Source organism: Cucurbita maxima, unplaced genomic scaffold, assembly GCF_002738345.1.
Source record: "Cucurbita maxima cultivar Rimu unplaced genomic scaffold, Cmax_1.0 Cma_Scf00095, whole genome shotgun sequence".
In the NCBI taxonomy this organism is placed as follows: domain Eukaryota; kingdom Viridiplantae; phylum Streptophyta; class Magnoliopsida; order Cucurbitales; family Cucurbitaceae; genus Cucurbita; species Cucurbita maxima.
Window position 1 is genome coordinate 265,941 of NW_019272111.1, and position 23,865 is coordinate 289,805.

The 23,865-nt window shown below is 39.8% G+C and overlaps 1 pseudogene; it reads left to right on the forward strand.

Moving 5' to 3' along the window:
* The first annotated feature begins 14,320 nt into the window (after nucleotides 1-14,320).
* Nucleotides 14,321-17,230, forward strand: LOC111472982 (annotated as a pseudogene).
* The last annotated feature ends 6,635 nt before the right edge of the window (nucleotides 17,231-23,865 follow it).

Sequence of the window (23,865 nt, forward strand, 5' to 3'; positions counted from 1 at the left end):
TTACTGGCACTCCTTCCCCTCTCTAATCTATGTGGGATCCCAAAATCCACCCCATTTGGGACCCAACCTCCTCCTTGGTACTCGTTCATCTCTCCAATCTATATGAGATCTCACAATCCACCACCTTTTTGGGCCAAACATTCTTGCTGGCACATCACCCGGTATCCACCCCATTCAAGGCTCAACGTCCTCCTTGACACACTGCTTCTGACTTTTCTTACCAAAAAAAGTGACTGTACCGTTTTAAAATAAATAAAAAATATGCCAAGGAAGAAATTTATTAAAATCATTTGGGGCAACCTTTAATGAAAATTTAAAAGACATGCCATCTAAATAAACTATTCAACAACATAAAAATTTAAAACCAAAAGTGTTAGTTCCTAACTTGATAACCATTTTCTGTGGTCACTTTGCAAAGTGACAATTAGTGGCTAGTTACTTGATTCACATAGCGTGTAAACTTTACCACATGAAAATCAACATCCTTCCTTACTCCTTAAAATGATTATCAATGGCTGGTTACTCAATTCACACCGTGTAACCCTACCTTGATGACCATTTTCTTCAATCACCTCACAGAGTGATCATTAATTGCTATTACTCGATACACACCGCGTCTAACCTACATAATATGCATGCTTTAGATCCCAAAACATTTATTTTCGTGAGCAAACATACATCTTGTCACACCAATCACACCAAATATATTTCAATCATCGAACATAATATGCATGCAATAGGTCTCAACATATTTTTTTTTCATGGTTAACATACATCATATTATACAACATGCAACCATACAATAGCAAACATATTCAACCATCTTTTTTAGAAAAACAAAACATTTAGGTTCAATAGGAGGGTCTCTCCCCTAGAGAGTTCTCTAATTGTCCCTACAAATATTGGTCTAACTCTGACTTAGATCAAGCCTACATTTAAACACCTAAGTTTAACCAACCCAACTTGACATGATACAACAACTCTCACAAATCATAGGGTTTTATGGCTTTCCTTCTTCCTACGTAGAGGTTGGGTCCGACATCAACTATTCAAAAAAGAAACCACGTTGTAATTTCGTTAGTTGGTATGTTGTACTTTAGTTATTGGTTGGGTCCAACACCAACTATCTAGAAAAGAAATCACGTTGTAATTTCGTTGGTTGGTATGTTGTACCTTGGTTACTATATGGACATTTAGAGGTAAACATTAAGGGTTGGTTCATTCAAAATGGAGATTGGACTTAAAGAACAAGTCACATGAAAATTCCCCGTTTTCTCCTTTAAATGGTGGTTTTGGCGACTGCGGCAGTGTTCAACTCGCAATGGCAATGTGGGTGAGTGGCAATGGTTATTTGATGTGCGACGGGGATTGGTGGTGGTCGTTCAACGTGCAGTGGCGGGGTGGGACAACGTGAGCGCTGAATGACGACTAAAGTTTAAAGAAGAAAATGATGATAAAAAGGAAGGAAAGGTGAGTGGTTGACTCATCTCTGGCTTCATGCTTTGTGAGGTGGGCCTGTGGGTTTGGCTATACGTAGCTAAACCCTAGGGTTTATTTTTAATGTATTGGGCCTTGGGCCTAGAACTTGGGCTTTACAATACTCCCCTAAAAAGAGACTTTTGTCCTCGAGAGCTTCACTTAAATGCATAAGGTGTGTGCTACATCCTGCTTGAAAAAGCTCAAGGTACTTAGTCATCATTTTCTCTTCTCGTTCTCAAGTGGCTTCTTCAAGCTGATGATTCTGCTATAATACCTTGACAAACGCGATCTCTCGACTACATAAGGTCTTCCCTTCTCTAGTCACAATTTACACGAATTCTTTCTCATAGTTCAAACCTTTATCCAATTGTAAGGGTTTGAAATCCATCACATGTGATGAGTCTGCTATATATAGTCGTAACATCGATACATGAAATACATTGTGGACTCCTGAAAGCACAGTTGGTAGGACCAATCAGTAAGCTACTTGTCCCACTCGTCCAAGATCTCAAATGATCCAATGAACCGTGGGCTTAACTTCCTTTTGCTCTCAAACCTAAGAATGCCCTTCATGGGGCCACCTTAAGAAATACTTTGTCCCCACCTCGAACTCCAAATCCCTTCATCTCACATTGGCATAACTCTTTTGTCTGCTTTGAGCCGAACACATTCTAGTCCTTATCTTCTGAATAGCCTCATTAGTTGCTTGCACTATGTCTGGGTCCAAGAACTAAGTGCGTGTCTCGGCTACCGGCAACGTCTAGCATACATGCCTGTAGCATGTCCTCTAGAATTTGGCTTAAGCGTTCAGTTTGCCCATCCCTCTGTGGGTGAAACGTTGTGCTAAACTCTATTCGCCCAATGCTTGCTGAAGGATTTTCCTGTAAAACGAGGATTCCTGTCTGACACAATGGATACGAGTACTCCATGCAATCTTATCACCTCCTTAAGTACAATTAAGTCCATTTATCCACCGAATAGGTGGACTTTCCTGACGGAAAGTATGCTGACTTTGCGAACTTATCAATCACGACCCATATGACTGTACCCTCTGGCCATCTTGGGTAATCCCACGATAAAGTCCATGGCGATGTAATCCCATTGGTTTTTGCCTTGGAGCTTTGACTTGTTGGCAAACTAGACACTTGCTCACAAAGTCGGCCACATCACATTTCATATTCCGCTACCAATAATGTCGTTTCAAATCTTGATACATCTTGGTACTGCCGAGATGTAGGGCGAATGACGAGTAGTGAGCCTTGATTAAGATCTTGAAAGAATCACGGTGTTCCAAATGTTCCAACTAGACCTATTACACGATCCAAGGCTAAGAAAATTCAACAAACATTCATTCTTCATTTACAAAATTGGGTAGGCTCGGTTTAACCATCATTTCATGTGTTACAAGCTGATTTAATTGAGGAAAGACCATTTGAAGCTCATAAGTGAATATTTGCACGATTGAAGTAGCCGATGAAGCCGCAAACATCATTTCATGAATGGTTAGAAAACTTTAATTATTATTTTAATTTCATAAAATTTGTAATGGTCAAATTGACTTCGTCTTTTGTAGTGATCTAAGGGGATCGAGATTAAATCATGGTCACTAACTTCTTTTGGGGATCGAGATTAAATAAAGAAGTTAGTGGCCAGAATTTAATCCCGATCCCTTTAAATCTCCACAAAGACGAAGTCAAATTGACCACTACAAACCTTATGAAATTAAAATAATAATTAAAGTTTTCTAACAACTCATGAAATGATGCTTGCGACTTCATCCGCTACTTCAACCGTTCTTCTGAAGCTCCAAATGGTCATTTTTCAATTGAATCAGCTTGTAACACATGAAATGATGATTGAATCGAGCCTATCCAATTTTGTAGATGAAGAATGAAGGCTTGTTAAATCTTCTTGGTCTTGGTTCGTGTAATAGGTTCAGTTGGAACATTTGGAACACCGTAATTCTTATCAGATCTTACCTTTAGTTCATCATCATTTGGAACACACAACCGCTCATGGTACAAGGTTCTATTGTAAAGCCCAAGTTATGGGCCCAAGGCTCAATACATTAAAAATAAACCCTAGGGTTCAGCTACATATAGTCAATCACTCAGCCAGCTGCTCACCTCACAGAGCACGAAGCCCGAGACTAGCGAGCCACTCACAAACTCTAGTCGTTGCCTTTTCCTTCCTCTTTATCATCTTCTTCTTTAAATTGTCGTCGCCGTCTATTGCTCACGGCGACCTGCGCTGCCATTGCCCACATTGTCCTACGCCACCACCGTTAGTTGCTGTCGCACATCGGAGGACCGCTGCCAGTCACCCACACTGTTGTCACAAGTGAACACTGTCGCCATCTTCGAAGCAACCCTTTAGAGGAGCAAATAGTGAGTTTTCATGTGACTTGTTCTTTGAGTCCAATCTCGATTTTAAATGGATTATACTCTTAATATTCACCTCTAAATGTCCCTAATAGTAACCAAGGTACAATGTGTCAACCAACAAAGTTTCAATATGGTTTCTTTTTTTGGATAGTTGGGGTGGACCCAACCTCTACGTAGGAAGAAGGTAAGCAATAAAACTCTATAATTCGTGAGAGTAGTTGTATCACGTCAAGTTGGGTTGGTTAAATTTTAGTGTTAGTAGGCTCGATCTAGGTCGGAGTTGACCAATATCTGTAGGGATGATTAGAAAGGACCCAAGTAAGGGACCTTCCTATTGAAACTTAAATGTTTTTGTTTTTCTAAAAAAAGGTTAAATATGTTTGTTATTGTGTGGTGTATGATATTATGATATGTTGACCATGAAAATAAATATGTTGAAACCTATTGCATACCTATTATGTTCGATGATTAAAATATGTTTGTTGTGAGTGGTGTGACATGATGTATGTTTGCTCACAAAAGTATGGGACCTAGCATATTATGTTTGATGATTGAGGTGGTTGTGGTAAGGGTTACACGTTGTGTGTATCGGGTAACTAGCCACTAATGGTCACTTTGCAGGGTGATTGCTTAAAATGATTATCAAGGTAAAGGTTACACGTGTGAATCGGGTAACCAATCATTGATAATCATTTTAAGGAATAAGGAGGGATGTTAATTTTCTTGTGGGAGAAAATGTTGGGTTTTATGTCCTCAAACTTATAGTTTGTAAACAAAAACATATTCTATTTTCAATAAAGTTATTATTGATGTTTATTCGGTAAAGATTATTATTGAATAAAATGAATTTTACAATTATTAATCTAAATTCAATAAAATAAAAACACTTTGACTATAGTATGATTACTTGAACTATATGTAGAGACAAGAGTGAATCAAGTTCGATCTATAGTTCAGGGATAAGGCTGAGTATCTTATCCTAGGGACACTATGGATGTAACCTACTTTTGTATATGATATAAACAATGTGATCACTAAATTGTACATGTGGAGACATGTGAGTCGGGGTATCCTATGCAATGAGTATTGCATAAGATTGGACCATGAAGAAAATCACTCTCATTTTATAATCGTTTACTGTTGAGACTGATTTTCTTTTCATTCGATGACCTAGGAAACTCGATCTTAATCCTAAGCTATTTATGAACTCTTGTTTATTCGAAATTATCTTTAGGTTTGCATGGGTGAGAGTAGCTCGAGTTCGCCGATTCAATAAGCCTCCCATTTTAGGGTTTCAGGGGTAAGACTGTGTGAATGGTTGGGGACGTGGGGTGCAAGATGAAATTCACTCCTACCCACTTTTAGGGATAGAAGAGAGGTATTTCCCATAAGTATTGACTTTAGGTCTTGAACAAGGGGCCCCACCCTCTCATTGGCCTGAGAGGGATTCGGTTTACTGGTTGGACCACAAACCAATTGTTCATTAGAGGATCAGTGGAACATAAGGAACAAGAAGTAACTTCAGGGGTAAAACGATAAATTGACCCAGCTCTAGTTATGAACAACTTATGAAGGATCGACTTACTAATCATGGTTCTATTAAATGGACAAAAATATATCTATAGTGAGAGAAGTGTAACTACTAGGCTATATTGGAGTGTCCTAGTAGTTAACGTTAACAAGGTTAATGAGTTTAACCGGTTAATCTTGGATCGTTGGAGCCCATGAAATATAGGTCCATTAGGTCCCTTTGCTAGCTCATATCGGACTAAACCATAGAACAATTTAACGAGTGAGTTCGAAGTGTTCAAATTCAAATTAGGGAATATGCGCTATATATATACGATATATTTAACCGCATTTTTGTTTTATTTACGAATTAACAAAAAGAGAGAATCTGAGATATTTAAATAAGATTTAAATATTTTAATCAAATATGTGTCCGAATTGATTGAAATTGACATTTGAATTAATCTTAAATATTAATTCAATAGTTTAATTAATCATTTAATATTACTCTAATTTGAAATTAATTATTCAAATTAATTGTTGAATTAAAATAAAGAAAGTCAAAATGTTTTAGTTAAATTTTGAGTTTAACAAAACTTCCATGCTTGCAAAATAAACCCCACAAATTTGAGTGGAATTTTGAGTGTCAAAATTTAGTGATATCAAATTTGCATGAACGTGCAAACATGACTCTATAAATAAAGTGATCAAGGTACATGAAACGTCTCCCTTGAAAAAACCTTGAGAAAAACTCTCACAAACTCTCTCTTCATATATACTAATTCCTCCCAAGTTTAGTCACTCACTGGATTCCACAATCCCATTCTAAGGCCGGAGAATAGTGGAGAAGACACTAGTGGTGGTTCGAAATCGGTTCGTGAGGAAAAAGGAATTTGAACTACAAAAGGTTTAACTCAAAGACCTTGAGTTTTAATACTTGTGAACATGCTAGTTATTTACTATAATTGATATTCTAAGAGTGCCTAAGATCCAAATTGCTTCCCCTTATATTAACTCCATCAGAAAATTAATGTGTTTTGGGTAATTAACCACTAAGGTCCCTTGATTTTTTTTGATGTCATATGATGGTTTATGTATTTTGATTCCATCAGGGGAATCCCTTACTGAATATTTTAATACTTCCTCTATTTTTAAAATGATTTTTCAGGCAAGACTGTGGCACGAAATTAACGAGCAGGATGAAGAAATCAATCATAACGTAGCTCAAAAATTTTATGTTTTCATTGATAGATGTTTTCAATAAAGAACACCTAGTTTATTGGGAGTTAGGGAGACAAACTCAGTTTTTAAACTTTCTTTGAATGGGTACTCGTGCATGATTTTAATAAATTACTTCATTTGAGTAATTTTATTTTAAAATTAAAATTACCGCTGTGTATGAAAAGTCGAGTCGTTACACTATATCTCCTTAATAAAAAGAGAACAAGAAATACGTCCTAAAAATTAATTTTCGGTTAAATTACAAATTTAGTCCATCTAATTTAAATCTCTTAGGTTGCTATTGTGAGTCACGGCTCAATTGAGTACACCGAACTTTTCATATATCAATGAAGTGGTCTTTGTATACTTATTCTATATAGTACTAAAATTTTTGTCTTTTGTATTTTCTAGTTCTCTTTCATTGCTTACTATAAATGAAATATTTAAGAATGATGGGTGTGAAATAAAATAATAATCAATGTGTCATTGTAGTGATTTGGTTTTTTTTTCGAAACTTTGAATCATAGACCGCCGTATAGACTTCAAGTTATGAGGGTGACAAATTTTCAAAATTGAAAACGGGGACACTTACAATCTACAAACAAAGAATAATGGGAAGATTCATACTATCTTTCTTAATACTAATTATCCACAAATTGAAGATAAAATTGAATCAGAAGATCGAATAAAATATTTAAAATTTTTATTCGATGCAATTATAACTCCCGACAACGATAAAGCAAGTCCTCGAAACTCGATTGGACTAAGAGAAATCCATAAAAAAGTTCCTCGATGGTCATACAAATTAATCGACGAGTTAAAATGTCGGGAGAAAGAAGAAGAAGAAGACGAAGACGAAGAAGACAAAAATAAAAAAACGCGCAAGATCATCAAATTCAATCAGTAAGCAACTTATTTGTAAACTATCATTGAAATATCTCATATTCAAGGTTGTTATGGGCGCATTTAGGGCTCTAGAGTTGGCCAGTTCCATAGCTTGAGTTTTCTCTAGCCCTATAAGCTCTTAAGGTTTGTATACCCTACTTCCTCTTAGTCTAAGGGTGCAAGACACCCATTAGGATTTGTTCGAGTTTCTAGGTGTATTTAGCCTCTCATTTCTTACTCTCTCAATAGTACCCAACAATGTGACATGGGCCTTAAGCGGGCGATGTCTTATTCCTACAAAGTAGACTCACATGTTGAGGCGAGGTCACAATTAAGGACTACGCTCTAACCATCCACACATAGACCTAATTGACTCATATCGTCATAACAAAATATAAATGTGACTCAAGGACAAAGGAAACACAAATCATAGGCTTACGCTCATTAGAATAGTACACATATCCTCTTGGACGCATAACATATGTGTCCAATATAAATCAGAACATAAATAGATATTCCAACAAATAACATTAAATCACTATAATTATGGATATCAAGCAAAGTACATTAGGCCACATCATGCTAGAGTCCTAACAGAGAATTTAAATCAATAAGAGTTGAATTTAGTGTAGCAAAAGCCCTAAAACGTGCAATATAATTAAACCATTTAAATATTCAAATTCTTAATCCGAGCTACCTATTTTCATGCTCAAATTGGTTATAAAACATGCCAATAGTCCTTATGCCCAAGTCCTAGTCACTGTTGTTTTTCACAGAATTTCGGTGAGAGGAAATTGGCTGTTGGAAGAAAATGCGTAACAAAAAAGGAGAGAGAAAATTAACTGAATTCTGACTGCGTTCATATTGTTTTATTTTCTGAACAAATCTCCTATTTAAAATAAAAATCATTCTAAAAATGGCTGGAGAGTGGCCAACTAAATCTGTGCCACTCCCTACAAAATTTGAGTCTAAAATTCTGGTGATCCATTCGACGTGTGTTGTCAAATGGTCAAACTGACGATTTTCTGAAATCGTGTGAATAAGAAAGAATGGTAAAACTCAGGTTTTATCTAACAATCTCCTCCTTAAACCTGTAGTATATCTACCTTACTATTTGAACTCCGATCTTTGAGCGTAGTTCTTCAAATTTCACCCGCGCCAGGGACTTGGTGAAGATGTCTCCAAGTTGTTCCTCTGTTCGGATGTAATCAATTTTGATGAGCCCTCGATCTGCACATTCTCGAATTTAGTGGAATCTGATTTCTATGTGCTTGCTTCGTTCATGCAAAACTGGATTTTTGATCAGGGAGATCGTAGTTTTGTTGTCTACGTATAGCATTGGTGGATCACTTTCTCTCCCGATGAGTTCTTCCATTAGTCGCGCAAGCCAGATCCCTTGTGTTGCTGCCATCGAAGCGGCGATGTATTCTGCTTCACAGGAAGACAAAGCAACTACCTTCTGTTTTGTTGGTTGCCAGCAGATTGCGCCGCCTGAGAGAAAGTAGATCATTCCGCTAGTGCTCTTACGATCATCAACGTCACCGGCCATGTCACTATCACTGTAGCCAACTAGCTTGAGTTTCTCCTTTCCGCTCCCTGCGCAGTATCTTACACCCCAGCCTCTGGTTCTAGCTACATAGCGCAGGATGCGCTTGACAGCCACTAAATGCTCCTCCCTAGGTGCTTCCATAAACCGGCTCACATATCCAACAGAATAAGCAAGATCAGGACGAGAGTTTACCAGATAACGCAGACTCCCGACAATGCTGCGGTAATTGGTGGAGTCGACTGTCGTCGTAGTGCCAGCCTTCCTTAGTTGGAGTCGGGCCTCCATTGGCGTCCTTGTAGGATTATTGTCCACAAGTCCAGTTGTGTCCAGCAGCTTCTTTGCGTATGCACTTTGGCAGATGGAGATGCCGGTAGAATTCTGTTGCACTTCGATGCCGAGATAGTAGCTGAGCACGCCGAGATCGCCCATCTCGAAGTTTTTCGACATCTCCTTCTTGAACCTTCCGAGGACTTCCATGTCACCTCCAGTGATTATGAGGTCGTCGACGTACACTCCCACGATTAGTCGCTTCTTGTCATGGTCGTGCGTGTACATGCCATGCTCAGAGGCGCAACGTTTGAATTTCAGTGACAGTAAGGTACTGTCGAGCTTCGCGTTCCAGGCTCGTGGAGCTTGTCGAAGCCCGTAGAGTGCCTTGTGCAGGCGCAATACTTTATTGGGGTTGTTGTTATCCAGGAAGCCAGGTGGTTGTCGGACATAAACAGTCTCCTTCAGCTCTCCGTTAAGGAAAGCAGACTTTACATCCATATGGTGAACCTCCCAAGAGTAATGTGCTGCAATTGCAAGTAAGAAACGAACGGATTCTAACCTTGCCACTGGCGCAAATACCTCTTCGAAGTCCACTCCTTGCTTCTGGACGTAGCCCTTCGCCACCAGACGGGCCTTGTGCTTCACAACTTCTCCTTTTTCGTTGCGCTTTAGTTTGAAGACCCATTTGAGCCCTATGGCTTGGTGTCCCGGCGGCATATCCTCCAGACTCCACGTCTGATTTTCGGTGATGGATGTCATCTTCTCCTGCATTGCCTTCAGCCAGCACGGGTTCTTTTCTGCTTCGGCGAAGGTGTTCGGTTCATCTGCACTAATGGCATGTAGTTCGGCCACTTCTTCGAGCTCGCCCACTGCCAGTCCAGGTGGTTCACCTTCTCCTACTAGGTCGTCCATCCTCCGGTACCTGGCCTCCAGATCAGTATCGTGATCGGCATCCAGCGTCGAATCCGCAGTCCGTGGTGTTGCGAATTTCACTGGTTCAGGGGTTGCACCTGCTGGCGGCGGTGACGGCTGCTGATGCTGGGCTCCTCCTTCTTCCGGCTCGGTGACGAGGTACTTCACCGTAAATTGATTTAGATTATGGTCTGCCTCGATCACGTCATTCCACTGCCAGAAGGTGCTTTCGTCGAAGACGACGTCGCGAGACACGTGAGCTCGCCCCCCTACAGGATCATATAGTCTGTACGCCTTGCTCCCGGGTTCATAGCCGATAAAAACGACCTTCAGCCCCCTAGGATCGAGCTTAGCGAGGTGGGGACGTGTTACCTTCATGTATGCGATGCAGCCGAACACGCGAAAATGATGTACCACTGGTTTTTTGTTGTACCAGGCCTCATATGGTGTCTTCCCGTCAAGGTTTCGGGTTGGTGACCGATTGAGGAGATAGACGGCCATCATTACTGCCTCTCCCCAGAATCTCTCAGGCATCCCGGCCGTCACCAACAATGACCTTGCTGTCCCGACGATGGTCTGATTCCGGCGCTCCACCACTCCGTTCTGTTGGGGGGAGTAGGGCGCCGTTAGGTACCGTTGTATGCCGATTTCGTCACAGTACTCTTACCGAAACTTGTCGAGGTGAATTCCTCGCCTCGGTCTGTGCGCAGCACTCGCATCTTCTTCTCACATTCGGCCTCCGCTCGCGCTTTAATGCACTTAACCGCCTCTGCCGCCTCACTTTTCGCTTGCAGCAGGGTCAGCCACATGAAGCGGCTTTTGTCATCGACTAACAGAAGGAAGAGACTCTTACCGCCTGGGGTCGCCGGCTTGATGGGCCCGTAGATATCGCAGTGTACAAGCTTCAACGGCTCATCGGCTCGATAGGATGTTCGAGACGGAAAGGGTGTGCGCCTCTGTTTGCCGATGAGGCACCCGTCGCACAGCTTGTTCACACCTTTGATTGCTGGCAAACCGTGCACTAACTCCTCCTTCTGTAGTTTTTCTAGAGCAGGAAAGTTTAAATGCCCGTACCTTGCGTGCCACCTCCAAGATACCTCTTCGGTCTTGGCCGAGAGACTGACAGGTTGCTCTATCTCTAACTCCAGGATGTAAAGACGGTTTGTCGTGCGCCTTGCCTGTGTGAGCAGCCGTCGTTGATTATCGCAAATTTTGAGTAGTCCGCGCTCGATGGAGATGAAGCAGCCTGTCTCATCGAGTTGACCTAGGCTCACAAGGTTAGCCTTGAGCCTCGGGATGAAGTAGACGTCGGTCAGCTTGCGATGCTCGCCTCCCTTGCTGGCGAACAGGATGGTGCCGCGTCCTTCGATCTCGACGACGGATCCATCGCCGAATTTCACCGTCCCGCGGATTCCTGAGTCGAGTTCGGAGAATGCAGATCTAGCCCCAGTCATATGGTTTGTTGCCCCTGTGTCTAGGATCCATCGCCGGTCCTTGTGTTGCTCGTCCCGCTCGCTGATCTGAGCGAACACTCGCTCCTTCTCCAGTTGAATTGGCTCCCTAGCTGGTGCCACCTTTGCTACGCCCAGCTGGAGCTCTTTGGTGCCACCTTTGCTACGCCCAGCTGGAGCTCTTTCTCGAGTTCAACATCGTTGTTGATTACCTCCATTTCCGTGGATTTGGAATCAACAATGGGGACACATGCACTTACCATGAAGAGAGCTGGCTCGTCCTCCCTCGGATTGAGCCACATGGGCCTTTTCGGCCTTCTCCTTGTTCCTAAGCTTGCTCCAGCAATTCCTGCTTAGGTGTCCTCTCTTCCCACAGTTCGAGCAGATCGGCCTGCCATTGGTCGACTCCTTCTTTTGATTCCCATCTTTCCCGCGCATGCGCCCGTGGGAGATCCATGGCTTCTTACCGTCTTTGCGGCTGGAGAAGGATCCGTTGCTCTCGTCGGTGTTGTCACGGAGCTTTAGACGTGCAAGCCATTCCTCCTCAGTGAGGAGTAGACGACCCCCCTTGTCGACAGCTGAAATGGAATTTTTCTTCCGCTGCTCGACGTTACGCAGTCTTCCGGTCACCTCTTCTACCGTTAGGTCGTTCACGTCAAGCAATGTCTCGATTGAAATCGCAACTTGCTCGAGGTGATCAGGGACAACCTGCAGCATCTTCTTCACGATTTCTGTCTCGCTGATGTTGCCACCGAGTGTGGTGATGTTGTTGGCGAGCCCCGTGATCCGCATTGAAAAATCATCGACGGATTCACCGTCCTTAAAGTGGATCTCCGAGAGCTCCTTCCGCAACTGCTCGATGTTGGATTCCCGCACTACACAGACCCGACGGGATTTGATTCCATCCCAGGTGCAGCATCTTCTTCACGATTTCTGTCTCGCTGATGCTGTCACCGAGTGTGGTGATGATGTTGGCGAGCCCCGTGATCCGCATTGAAAAATCATCGACGGATTCACCGTCCTTAAAGTGGATCTCCGAGAGCTCCTTCCGCAACTGCTCGATGTTGGATTCCCGCACTATACCATGAAGAGAGCTGGCTCGTCCTCCCTCGGATTGAGCCACATGGGCCTTTTCGGCCTTCTCCTTGTTCCTAAGCTTGCTCCAGCAATTCCTGCTTAGGTGTCCTCTCTTCCCACAGTTCGAGCAGATCGGCCTGCCATTGGTCGACTCCTTCTTTTGATTCCCATCTTTCCCGCGCATGCGCCCGTGGGAGATCCATGGCTTCTTACCGTCTTTGCGGCTGGAGGAGGACCCGTTGCTCTCGCCGGTGTTGTCACGGAGCTTTAGACGTGCAAGCCATTCCTCCTCAGTGAGGAGTAGACGACCCCCCTTGTCGACAGCTGAAATGGTATTTTTCTTCCGCTGCTCGACGTTACGCAGTCTTCCGGTCACCTCTTCTACCGTTAGGTCGTTCACGTCAAGCAATGTCTCGATTGAAATCGCAACTTGCTCGAGGTGATCAGGGACAACCTGCAGCATCTTCTTCACGATTTCTGTCTCGCTGATGCTGCCACCGAGTGTGGTAATGTTGTTGGCGAGCCCCGTGATTTGCATTGAAAAATCATCGACGGATTCACCGTCCTTAAAGTGGATCTCCGAGAGCTCCTTCCGCAACTGCTCGATGTTGGATTCTCGCACTACACCGACCCGACGGGATTTGATTCCATCCCAGGCCGATTGCGCGGTGCGCTTGATGGAGAGAGATGCCAGCATCTCTGGGGGCACAGATCGTAATATGGCGGCAAACACCAACTGATCCTCACGGTACTCAATCGTTTCTCCTCCCTCTGGAGAGACAGCATGCCATAACCCTTGCGCCTGTAGATTGACGCGCATCAACAAGATCCATTCGTTATAATTGGACTTTGTCAATCCATTCGTTATAATTGGACTTTGTCAATATTGGATAGGATAGGATACTGAACGACGGGCAATCGTTGTCTCCCTGATCACTCGCTCAACGATAACTTGACGCCCGTCATCACGGCGTCGGCGTGGAGGAGTGAGTGAGTGAGCCTGCCCCGAGATGGGCCCCACGATGTGTGTGTTTTTACACTTTACATTTTCTTCTGCTCGAACTTGAGACCTTTGTGATGTTAGGTCAAAATTCTAACCACTTGAGCTATTCAACTTGTTTGTTGATAGGTTGGCTCCTCTGTAATGATATACATCGATCTTGAAATTGGTTGTTGGAAGAAAATGCATAACAAAAAAGGAGAGAGAGAAAATTAACTGAATTCTGACTACGTTCAAATTGTTTTATTTTCTGAACAAATCTCAAAAATCATTCTACTGGAGAGTGGCCAACTAAATCTGTGCCACTCCCTACAAAATTTGAGTCTAAAATTCTGGTTTTATATAACCGTCACAAGTATTTTTTGGTGGAAGCGTGGGTGATTACCTACTTGATCTTTCTTGAGTTTCTTGAGCTTGAAGATGGTTCATTCGATTACGAACTAGTACTTACCCAGTAAATAGACATCTCTGGACGAGCCATCACTTAAAACTTGAAATGGATGAACACACCCTATCGAGTAGATGTACACGAGTAGGAATTGGAGTGGAGACGAGGCGCATAGAGATGGACTTATGAAGGTGGAATTTTAAGGCACTGGATTTAGAGGAGGAGGAGGAGGATTGGAACAAGAGAGGTTCGAAAGGAAATATGCCGGTGAGCCCAACCATATCCTTGAGCTGTGAATGGAAGCCAAATTAGGTGGTAAATTTGATTCATCGACATGTCGGTTTTAAAGGCTACACGAATTGAGTTCAATGGCCGTTTTTTAAGCTTTGCTTAACTAATTGCTATCGGCGTCATTCGTGATGCCGTTTCCGATCTTCGAAGAACAAACCACCGTCGCATCGATCCTCAAACTCTCTTTCTCAGACCCCCGACACATCCACCACACATCCTATTCGGAGATGTACCTCAAAAAAGCATTGTGGACCGACGGACTCACGGCGAAGTCCTCCGCAGAATCTTCGCCGGAAAACCAATCGGCGTTAGCAACGTCCTCGGCCGTCGGTGAATTGGTCAATACTTTGAACCATCAGAGGCTCAGCCGCGAAGTTACTTTTGCGCTCCGAACAGGCCTTAGAGACGCCAGCGCCGAGTTTAGCTTTCTCCGAGTCCTTGGTCTTCGCAGCCTCCTCAAGTCCCTTCGTTCTATTGCCCAGTCCAATTTTACGATCGAGCTCTTCTGCCAGACTCAGTCCGTGCCTACGCTTCAAGGTTTGAGACTCCCCAGTTCTCGTTTCTTGCGTTAGTTTGATTTTGCACTTAGTGATAAGGAGAAGATTGAGTCGACTGCATTTTTGTTTCTCGCGTAATGTCTAATACATTGGGTTTCGGAAAGTTTACTGAATTATAGAAAATTACGGATCTCTGTAGCTTTTTTGGTTTGAAACCAAGCTCCAAATATCATGTGTGGATTGCTGAAACTATTTCTCTTGTGTGCAATAAAATGTTGTTGTTCTTTCTCCATTTTGGTCATGTGACAGTGGTTCCAGTTCTATTTCAACAGTCATTACAAGAATCAGAGGATGATCCTGTGGTAAATTTAGATAATATTTTTGGAGTGGAACCTTTGAGGATCGTTAGTCCTTCAACGGATGCGGAAGTTGGCCTTGCGCTACGAGCTCTGGAAGGTTGTTGTCTCCTTCACAGAGAGAGCGCTGCTTTAGCCCATCGGCACAAGGCAATTCCGGTATGTCATCGAGATTTTGCAAGCTCTTGTGCCATTCCATTATGATCTTGTCACTTTTGAAGTGTTTGGAATAGCTAACTGCTCATAATTGCATGAACCATCATCCTGTTGTGTACTTCATATATGTACTGCTATTGTACTAGATTGAACGGCAGGGGTGTTGAGATATGAGCTTCAAATTAATCTGTCAGTTTAATGATATATATGGATAGGAAAAATTCATTTCATGGATAAGATCAAATTGCAAAAACGAAAGTATAACTTCCTATCTAGATGCTTACAATAAACTAGTCCATTGAGCTACAAGGGAGGATAAGCTATAATTTTTCACCATGTCGTTGAAATATACGTAATGGAAGAGATGATAGCTCGAGAGTCTTAGTTTTCATCGTTGAAAATGCTAGTTTCTTTCTAACCATATAGACCTCAAAAGGTCTACAGGGTTAATTGTGAAATCTCACATCGGTTGGAGAGGAGAACGAAACATCCTTAAAGGGTGTGAAAATTTCTCTCTAGCAGACGCGTTTTAAAGCTTTGAGGGAAAGCTCGAAGGCTAGTGGTGGGCTTGGGCCGTTACATTAATGTTATATTTCTGCAATATAAAATGTGGAGTGGATTTTGGTTTATTTATATACGGTGGGGATAAAACGATGCATTTGTAGTACAAGAAGCAAACTCTTGTAAGTGAGCTGTGCAAATTGAAAAATTTCTTGAGGAATGACAGAATCTTTGCATTACCAACGTTACGACTCCGGAACAAACTTGGTTGACGAACTGTATACTCACTCTAGTTTTCTTATGAAAGCCGAATGGGAGCTTTTTTATAGTCATGGACTTCCCTTCCCTATTCTGTATATCTTTGTCTTAGAATTTATATGCATCTTCTCTTCTACTTTTTTGTGCAGGTTTTGATGAATATATTATCAATCCGTGGAGTACTTGAACGAGGCGCATGCAAATGCTTTAATTTCAGTAATGTTGGATTCGTCGGCCAATCAAATGGTATTGCTATCATTGGAATTTTTTTTATCCATACTACCTCAATTCAAGAACCATTTAAGACTCGAGTGGAACCCATAAAGTAAAATAATATTTCACCTAATGACGTGTTAAATACGGAATGGAAGTAGTATGTCAAGTTATGATGCACTTGTTTTCGTACTGGTTGTGGCTATTTATAGTCTCCCCACAAAAGAATCTTTACATAATACTCTGTTCTTTCTCAATCGAATCAACCTGTAACACATGAAATGATGGTTGAACTGAGTCTATCCAATTTTGTAGATGAAGAATGAATGCTTGTCAAGTCTTTTTTGGCCTTGGATTGTGTAATAGGTCTAAATTGGAACATTTAGAACACTATGATCCTTATCAATTTGGACCAACCCAACTGACGATTTCCGACAAATCTTGCTTAATTTTTCGAGTACGAAGCAGATGAGCAAGAGGCAGAACTACAGGGTTGTGCTATTATGTTCTCGGGGACTCCACCAAGAGGGGAGAGAGATAGTCCTTTTATAAGCCTATCAGTACAATGTATTTCCTTAATTTCCTATCTAATTTTTGTTCCCCATTCAACTTTTCTTATGGTTAGGTTGAAATGTGGTGAATTCTTACTGCTTCTTATTGGACATGTAAATGGGAGGGGAAGGCCTCCTCTAGCAACCATACATGAAGACATAAGGCAGCTTCTGGGAGAGAAATCAGCCTCCTTGATATGGGCAGCCAGCCAGCCAATTCGGCTCCACGCTTGATCCAGAGCAGAGGTTAAGAGGTTAACAGCGCTGCACATCCAAGCTCATCGGGTTCTCGAGTCACTGGACTTGTATTAAATCTAAAAATGGTATAGTTTCTTTAAATTCGGCCGTGAATCCATAGACAAAGAGATGGAATTGACCTAACACAAAAATTGCAATAGTTATCTAAGTTTAGAATTGAATCGAGATGGAATTGACTGTTTAGAGTAAACCAGACTCGATGTCGGGGTTGGTGGGAAAGGAGACGAGTTTAGAATATGGTGTGGTTGGTCAAGTGTGAAGAACAAAACAGGAACAGCATCTCTTCGTCGAAGGAGCCGTCCCTGTCTGAGGGAACTTACTGTTTGGTTGGAAAAGAGAAAACTGTGTTATAGCCACAGTCGATGTTGGATTTTGGTGTTCACACGAAAGTTGAAGAACATTATTAATAAACTAGGCATGTGCTGCTAAGCTTTATGAAACATTCATTGATGAATGTTCTCGTGTTCTGAACTTGTGATTCTTCAATCAAGACTATTTGAATGAGTCTAACATGCAAATCTAAACCTAAGAAATGAAAAAGAATGGACTTATAAACTAACCTTTCTAAATTTGAGACAATCAATACCATAAATGCCACTTGCTATTACGTGGCTTCAGCTAAAGGAAGCATTTTATGATATATACTGTCCCACTATGTTCAAATATGGCGTATAGGCAACCTTTCTAAATTTGAGACAATCGGGTAGAATTTTAGTATATTATAATGATTCATTTTTTGAGGTTTTAAATTACGAACTATTACGTGTAATGCACAGAGGATTTTAAAAAGTATGATATCATTTGAAAATAAAATAAATGGAGGAGTTTGGCGACATTAAAATTAAATACAAGTAAAAGATCTTAAAGTAAACTTAAAATTTATAATTACAAAGATAACGACATTACAAAAAATCAAATTATTTGAAACTCGAATACAATGAAAATAATTTCCTGACTTAGAATTCGTGCTCCCTTTGTATCTGCACTGGTTTGGTATGCTCCGGGCCATCCGCCTCCTAATTCTTGTTCAATCAATTAAAGTAACAAGGATGAGTATAAATAAAAATTTAGTAACCCAATTTTATAGGCATTCAAAGGTGATCTACATCTGGTTCGAGTAGGGTTTTACTCAATAGATGGTTGGTAAGAGATTTATAAAGTTGATATGGGGAGAAGAGAACTCGCTCTTGAGATAAGAGGGAACACTCATGTAATAGCTCAAGTCCACCGCGGGTAGATATTGTTCTATTTGAACCCTTATGAACTTTCCCTCAAGGTCTTAAAACGTGTCTGCTAGGGAGAGGTTTTCACATTGAGAATGTTTCGTTCCCCTCTTCAATCGATGTGGGATTTCACAATTTAGGTTAGTTCCTACAACTTTCAGAGCTAAATTCCTTATTTATAGTGAATGAAATTTAATGATTCATGTTCCCTCCTCGTATGTGCAAGTATGAAAGTTATGAGGTGAATTAAAAGTAACGAGCCACAATTTGGATGAGGTATTACGATCATGTTCAAAGTTTTATAGGTATATATGGAGATGGACTACGGTATGAAATTGTCAAGAAGTCTTAAATTTAGGAAACCATGATTTAAAATGGACTTCCATGGAGGATCCACGATGATTACAAAGGTGTGTCATTGTCTCTAAATCAACTAGAAGTTTCGTGGTAATCTTCCTTATACCCCTACACGAATGCATCGCAAAATCTCACTTTTGTAAAAAATTAACGATGAATTTTTCGAGTAATGTCAAGCTGTTTCAAAGTTATTATCATAACTAAGATTTCAAGACTCTAATTTTAAGTTGGATTTTTAAGTATCCCAAGTTTTATTATAGGTAAGAATATTCACTATGGTTATATAATACCAATTTTAAAGGAGAATTTTTTTAAGCTCCTTTCTTGGTGACACAAAGGAGTTAAAAAAAATTTGTGGTGTCTTTCCGGTAGTATGGTTATAGGAAAATTGTTAAAAGGAGACCCTGAGAATGCATGGGCAAGGACGTTAATTTTACACCTTTAGCAAAGTTGAGAGAATTTGACTCGAAGGACAATTTAATGTATGAAGCTAGAAAAACTATTAATCTAGTTGATGGAAGAAAGCAAACCTCTTAAATGAAGTGAGAAATTTGAAGTTAATGTTAAGTATTTAAGGTTTTTCAACGTTAGTGTCCACATGAATGTTGATTTCAATAAAGCGTGTGAGCTACAAACGTACTAAATAGATTCTGTTGCTCATGAAATTTTAGGAGAAGACTCAATATGATATGATAAGATTATGTATGAAATTTAGTGATCATTAGATTATGATAAGAGGATAAACCAATGGTAGGTGTAAAATGACTAAAATGTCCCTATATTTATGTATCGTTGGCTTATGACCAAGGCGACCTCTAAATGACATGAAATTTGATGAGAAGCCTTATGTCGTGGTTTAAAGTGATTATACAAAGTTACAAGGTCATGGAAATATGACGAGGATTTAAACAAATATTTGAGGTGGTAGATGACCAAAATACTCTTATGAGAATTCTAACCCCTTCAAGCCTTTAAAAGACTCAAAATACTAAGAAAATTTATATTAGACTCATATACAATATTAAGGGTAAGTATGAAAGATTGTAGGAAGATTATGACAACTTTGGGATATGAACTAAGAGGAAAAATACGTAAATACCCCTCAAGACACCTTATAAGAAATCAAAGTTTTTATGAATACCAAGTGACAACATGCTTATGAAAGATTTATATATGCAAAGAAAAGTTGAGTTTATGACTCATATGGATTAGAGTGTACTTGTTAAGAATTTTTCCTTAGTTGTACTTCAAGACTTAACAAAGAACTTCAAAATGAGAACTTGTGATGTTCTAAAGACTTCCCGATGAGCAGTGAAACATGGCCTTATGACACAGATTTTGTCGTAGGGAATGAAAGAAACCTTTGACGTAGGTACTCAAACTATGTTGCAAGGAACACATGAAGCCTTGGACTTAGGTTCGCAAATTGTATCGCACGGAACGCATGAATCCTTAAATGCAAGTATTAGACTATGTTGCAGAGAACATATGAAGCCTCGAGCATAGATCAGGATTAAGTTGTTCACTGAGCATAGGACCTCACAAGACGCTCAGGGGAAAGTCTAAGGAATAATAACTCAAAACTCTAGACCAAGATCTTCCCTGCAAAACTAGGTACCAAACAAGGGGTTACCCTTATAAAAAATGTGTAAAAAGAAGAAAGCAAGTCACTTTGAGGGGAGTGGGAAAGTTGAGAATTTAGGTTTCATTAAGTATTCGAGGTTTTCTAGCATTAATATGAACACCTTAGCATTTTCTATTGAGTACATTAGCTTTGATAGGAGGATATGATCCGACCATGAAGATAATTATTGAATATAAGGAACTAATCAAGGTATGCTTGAATGACTAGTCTCGATATACTAAGGTTCGAATGAACGACAAGCTAAGTCCATGCTTCATCCGACCTTTCCACATTGTAGGTTGGATTAGACCAATGATATATTGCCTTGCACAGTCCCTCTGCAATATATGACATATCATGTATCCATGCTTCGCAAATACTTGATTGACTTGACGCACATTCTTGAACACGAACCCCTTTAGATAAACAACCCAAATTATTTCAAGATCAGAAAAATTTCGGAACAAAAGTTTCTTAGATTTAACTGATAATAGTTCTATCTTAGACCTTCTTTCCCTGTCATCCTAATTTCATTTTAAAAAATTATATCTTACCCCTTTCTTTTATTTTATCCTAATTTCGCTTTTAAAAAATCCCATTATATATATATATAAATAATTGCTAAATTTTTTATGAGTTCGAGAAAATTAAGTTAAAAAAAGAAGTAAGGAATGATTGATCTTGGCCAAAAGGTACCTCAGAACAAAATTAAAAGAAAAACAAAGGAAATACATAGAGAAAAAAAACAAGGAAAGAAAGATTTTAGAAATAATATTGACATATATATATTTTTTTAATCTAAGTCTTACTATCAAACACAATTGAGAAATAATGAAAGCATGAAATCCGATTTTTACCGAGGCAATTAAATGAGTATTCAAAATAGGTGAAACCTTTACATAAGTGAGAATGAATTTGAAGGGCGAAAACAAGCAAATTTGGAACAAGATATAACTTTTGCTAAGGCCAACCAAGATATAACTTTGTATGACGACACGTGCCCAGTGCCCTTGCACGTGTCATTTATGTTTTATGTTATATGATGATGTATTGATGTTGTATGATGATGTGATGATGTTATATGATGATGTGATGACGTTATATGATAATATGATGACGTGTGTGATGAAGAGATGACGTTATATGATGATATGATAATGTTATATGATGATGTGATGATGTACATGATATGATGACATGATGATGATGATGTATGATAACATGATGATGTATGACGTATGATGATGAGATGACTTAAGATGAAGTGTATGTATTAAATAAATGTCATGATATATTATGATGACGTCTTTTTTAAGACACAGCGCTAATTGATGTTAATGACGATGAACGTATGAAGGTCAATGCCTGCATGTTACCTAGGGTGATGTGTGAATGATGTTACCTCATGCATACTGTGTGTTCATATACATCGGGTTACTTTCTCATTTATGATGATGAGTACGGACACATATAATATGATGATGATGATGAGCATCATGCCTCGCATGATACTCGAAAGTTTGCTAACCTCCGGACATTCGGCTACGGACAACTAGCCTAACTATGATGGGACTAGGGGGTGAGAACCGCCTGGGGATTCACGCTCGCACATGTGGGTTATGTGTAAAGAAATACTACACATCCAATTTTGTTCGGACGGAAGGCCACCTCTATGATGGTTTTAACGATAGGTTCTGAATGCATGTGTTTGCATTTCCTGACCCCAATAGTGGGGTAACTTACCGAGTATTTCTTAAAATACTCAAGTTGTGTGCTAATTCTATTTTAGATAAAGATAAGACATTCCTGTACGGTTGACGACGATATCACATGTAAAGACCATGACACTTGCATATGATAAGTGGTATTTCATTTCTTAGATTTTAGATTAGTGTAGGGTGTTTTTACCTTTAATGTTTATTTTATTTTTTATATTTGGTTAGGTTGTTTTAAATATGTTTTCGAACATGTAAGTCTATAACAATGTTTTATGATGAAGTTTTAAATGTTTATTTCCGCACAAGAGAGTATGTTAGGATGACGGTAGCAACTTTAAGTTAGTAGTAATATAGGGCTGTTAAACTCAGTCATATACCATAGGAAAACTTTTTTGCAGGGCACCTAACTTTCTCATGAGAGCTCACATTTTTGCAAGGTCCTGAATTCAAAAGAAATGTCGAAATCCCGTTCATTACTTAAAAGTGATTGATGTCTTGCTCAACACACTATTTATCGAAACTACACTACAACACCAAAATGTTAGCACTTTGGCACATCTCTAAAGCTTGTTCATTTCTCGAATGGTGTTGGTAGTGTGTAGGTCTCGACATTCAAGGATTGAGAGCACATTAAGCCAAGAAGGAAAACAAATTAGGCTTGATCCTCATCACATCTTCCATTCAAACTCCTTGTAAACTTGCTCGAATTTCACCGTTTTACATGCTTTCAAGTACTAAACTTGCTTGTTTGCACACTTGTATGCTTAGCCCAACATCCAAAATGTCACAATGGGAGATTTTTATAAACCTAAAATCGTTACCGTATATGTAATGTAACCATTTTGTGCGAAAATAATCATTTGAAACATATTCATAAAACTTTGTCATAGGCTTAATGTTTAATAAAAAGTCTTTAAAACAAAACAACTGAAAATTAAAATAGACATTAGTAAAAATAAAACATAAATACCCTTATACTAAACTATAGTCAATGAAATTAAATACAACTATCCTATCCATCTTATGCATGTGTCATGGTTTATAAAATTGCGATACCACCGTCAACCGTGTAGGAGTGCCTTGCCTTTACCTAGAAAATAAAAGTAGCATGTGAGTATTTTAAAAAATATTACCCAACTATTTGGGTTAGATGCAAACACGCGCAATCATGAATAAGACCTATCATTTAAAAGTTATATTCTCTTAGGTGACTATCCTAAGCGGGTCATTCAATGTTTATTTACTACTCTACACATGGCCCATACGAGCAAATATGGACCCACCAGTGGGTTCGTACACACCTTGGGCCCATTTTCTGGTCAGGCTAACATTTTTCTAATGCTATTGCCAGACACCCAGTAGGAATAATGACCGTCGTAGCATTATGATAAACATAATGATCTTTTTTATTTTTGTAATATACGTGTCCGTACCCATCCCAAAAGGGTTAATTCCCCGATGCATGTATCATACAATGATGCATGAGGTCCTAACATTTTTTTTTTATTAAACTATGTAAAACAACCCCTTCCATTTTCCTATAACATATCATTTTATAACATAGCCTTTAAAACATATCTATTGTGTGTCATTCATGCCAAACATCGCGTTATGTCATATCATGCACATAACATGTCTTTCAACATACCATATCATATCATATACGTATCATTTCATCAATCATATCATAACATGTATCCTACTAATCTTAAGTATAAAATAATATAAAATTCTTAA